Here is a 4,015-nt window from a genome sequence, read left to right as displayed (position 1 = left end):
ATGAAGATGGATTAGAGGGACTAAATCTCTAAACTCACTCTTGTCCATTCTTGTTTTACTTCATGGAACTTTTGATGTGTGTGCTTTTGTGCTAGGGAATTGTATTTGAGCTTAATTGAAGGACCATTGCCATGCTCATCCAAAGTTAAAGACATAAGACACATTGAGGATCTCTTAAGAGACTTGTTTGATTGCTTATGCTTTGTGATTGCCTATTCCAAAGGATGTGAGGTACTTGGATCATCTATATGATCTCAAGAGAGGAACTCCATTGTGGTTTTGTTTCTTCATCCTTTCTCTTTTTGCTCTACTTAGGACTTAGCCATTCTTCTTCTTCTCTCCACTCTAACCCAAGCCAAAACTTTTGTGCAAACATTTAACCTTTGTTTTCAACTATTAGAAACCTAAGCCTTATGCTTTTGATTTTCAAACTTTCCTTTCATAACACTTATTTTGAATTGAATCTTTAAGTTAACTTTGACCATTTTTGTATATACTTCTAATTGGTAAATATAACCCATTCAAATGCCTTTTTGTGGTTCCAATGGCCACTTTCTTAATCAAAAATCTTTCATAACCTTTAGCTATTAGGTTTGAGTTATCCTTGTGGTAGATGTAATACTCACCTATATCCTTAGTGATGGACAATGAGCCTTCCATGCTTATTATAGGGTTAACCCCTCACTAGCATGTTGAAGCTATCCTCACATGGTGGATTTGTGGTTTGGTTGAGTTTTCTCCCTTTGATAACAAAAGACCTTAAGGCTTTTGGACCAATCAATTCACCAACTCATTTTTGAGATTTTTACTCCGAACTACGAGGTTTTGATCCTAATCTTTTTATAATATGGTACGTAGGCAATGGGTTTATCCATCCAAACACAAAAATGTAAATAACTTGTACATTCTCCTCTCATCACTTCAATCATGTTTGCACAAACAAATTTCTTCACAAAGACAACAACCTTACAACAAGTATGAAAAGGGCTCCCTAGGAGTACCTAGGATGTTTTGGGTGCCTAACACCTTCCCATTACATAACCAACCCCCTTACCCAGATCTCTGTTTCTTTTACTAGTTTTTGTTAAAACTATTAGGTTTTTGTTCGCTTTCTAACCATTCCTTTGGATAAATAGAAGTGCGGTGGCGACTCGACTTGTATGATTTACCTTGGATTTAGTCAATATCTCTAATGGTAACAAATACCCCGCTACACCATGCTTAAATGAGCAAAGTATAGAAAAGGAAGGAAAAGAAGAAGAAACAAAAGAGAAACAACCGAAAATGCAGAATTTAAGAATTTTGTGCATGTCACGCTCGTCACACGCCCCGTCGCGCCCTGGTTGTGACGAACGCCACAGGCCCACCACGAACGTCACAAAGGTAAAAGCAACGTAATGATTTTTCAAACAGAAATGATCCACGTCGCCCCAGTTTTCGCTCCTCAACCCACTTTCCCGTGAATCTCTCACTCAACCAAGTCAACCTTATTTTTCTCAAGCACGAAGACTAAAGGGGTACTATAAAAGGATGGAAGTTGGAAACCTACGGGCACACTTATTTTTCCTCTCTGAAGCCAACTCTCAAGCTATTCCTCTTCATTTATTTTTCCATTACAATTTTGTTTTTCGTTATTTTTCTTCAACAAACATTGTTTTCTTTTACTGCAATTTGTTTACCGTTTCGTTCAGAGCTTTGATTTTTTCCCTTCCCTTTCCGTTTTTTCGCTTGGCCAAAAGTAGTAGTTTCCTACATTGGGGAACTACTGCAAATTATTTAATTTAGTTTAAGCAATTGTTTCGAAGAAGCAAAATCCTCCCAACCCGTGGAGGACTGCTCAAGTACTTCAAGATTCGGAATATTCAATTAATCAAAGTTCCAGGTTTTTATTCAATTATTATTATTTTTGCTTTATTATTAAATAATCATGTTTGCTTTATTGTCAATTTGTTTCTGTTCATCTATGTTTGCATTATTTAACATGTCCGGCTAAACTACTGGTATCGGTATGTAAACAATTTAATTAGACAGGATTTAATAATAATCGGTGTAAACTTCTTTTCTCAAATAATCTTTCTGGCTGTGGTTTTTAATTTGAATTTAATTAACTTTTTCACGAGAGTGAGAAACTATTTAGTATGGCTTTTCCACGAGAGTGGGAAATTAACTAAGGTTAGAACCGACAATCGGGAGAGCGTGACGGTCGAACAGGATAGTAAAAACTAGGCATTGATTTTTAAAACATCGAGAGCACTTTAAAAGCAATCATAACTTATCTATTTTCAAAAAGTATTTTTAACTTCAAATGGGATAGTGAAAGCGTATATTCTGACTTAAAAGTATAGTCCGAGTCAACAATCACGAGAGTGTGAGATAAAGCCTTTTAAATGAGTATTTTCTACTGAAAGGTATTTGGTAATTAAAATATACACCGGTGACTTATCGAATCCCTGACAATTAATGCGTTGCATACTGATATCCCTTCATTAATATTATCTTAAAAACTTAATTTTCTTTAGATTAAGTTTTTGCTCAACCAAACCTCTAAAAATCATCACCTTAGCTAAACATAGTAACATCGATAGCATTAGTTTGACCATCGATCCCTGTGGGTTCGATATCTTTTAAAACTAAACGACTAGACTGTGCACTTGCAGTCAAGTATCCGATAGACTATATTTTATATACAGTCACGACCACGTATCAAGTTTTTGGCGCCGTTGCCGGGGACCTGATTTAGTCAAATAATGCGATTCTTTTGTTGTGCAGTATAGACTGAGGCAAAAACTAATTTCCTTTCCCTTATTTCTCGGTTGTATGCAAAGTACTCGCTCACAAGGCGAAAACTTAGTACCACCAATCACAAAATTAGAGTGTTTCTTATATTTAAGACGCTGAATACTAGAGTAGCAACGAAGGTACAATATTCCCGATATCTTCTTTCCTACTACTGAACCAGTTGAAAAACCAACCATGGCTGCAGTAGGACCACATAATCGTCCTCTTGAGTTCTACGCTACCCCGTCTCAACAAGAACCTCATAACAGCATTGCTACCCCTGCTATCAATCGAAACAATTTTGAGTTGAAACCCTCATTGTTATCAGCTGTCCAACAACATCAATTATGCAGTACGCAGACACTGTGAAGGCGAATGGTGTATCTCAAAATGCGATAAGACTACGCCTTTTTCCTTTCTCTCTAAGAGACAGAGCTTGGGCTTGGTTGTAATCCTTGCAATCCAACTCAGTCACTACATGGGAAGAACTGAAGAACGTTTTCTTAGACTGATATTTTCCGCCATGCAAAACTGCTATGCTGAGAGCTCAAATCAACGGATTTCGACAAAAAGATGCAGAATATCTCTACGACGTGTGGGATAGATACAAAGACATGATAAGGATGTGTCCACATCATGGTCTCCAAGACTGGGTGATCAATCACACATTTTACAATGGGCTTCTGTATAATACAAGACTGACAGTAGACGCTGCCGCGGGCGGTGCACTTATGGACAAGCAATACAACGAAGCCTATCAACTCATTGAAAATATGGCCCAAAACCATTGCCAATGGGGAGGTGAAAGAAATCCAGTAGAAAAGTCCCAAACAAAAGATGGAATGTACGAAATCAGTAGCCTTAACCATGTCCATGCGAAGGTAGATGCCCTTGTTCAAAAGTTAGACAACTTGACCATACCACCCGTAGCCATCGTGGCTGCCGTAAATCCAAACTGCGAGTTATATGGAATTCCTGGACACACTACACAAGAATGTCAGATATTAGCAGGAGTCCCCACTGATCAAGTAAATTATGCACAAGGAAACCCTTATTCGAATACCTACAACCCAGGTTGGAAAAACCATCCTAACTTTTCGTACAAGAACAACAACGCCCTGTATGCACCTGGCCAAGCACTCGCTGTTCCACCTGGATATCAAAAGCCAGCTACTAATGCTCATAACATTCCTAGGAAGTCCAACCTTGAATTAATGATGGAAAGCTTCATAGCTAC

The 4,015-nt window shown here is 37.9% G+C and overlaps 1 non-coding gene across 1 annotated transcript; it reads right to left on the bottom strand.

Moving 5' to 3' along the window:
- Positions 1 to 3,314: 3,314 nt before the first annotated feature.
- On the bottom strand, positions 3,315 to 3,421 carry LOC127124516 (small nucleolar RNA R71). The gene has a single exon (XR_007803998.1). It is a non-coding gene; the product is annotated as a small nucleolar RNA R71 (small nucleolar RNA).
- Positions 3,422 to 4,015: the final 594 nt, after the last annotated feature.

Source organism: Lathyrus oleraceus, chromosome 2, assembly GCF_024323335.1.
Source record: "Lathyrus oleraceus cultivar Zhongwan6 chromosome 2, CAAS_Psat_ZW6_1.0, whole genome shotgun sequence".
In the NCBI taxonomy this organism is placed as follows: domain Eukaryota; kingdom Viridiplantae; phylum Streptophyta; class Magnoliopsida; order Fabales; family Fabaceae; genus Lathyrus; species Lathyrus oleraceus.
Note: the sequence above shows the minus strand (reverse complement) of the source record. Positions and strands in the feature narration are given on the sequence as shown.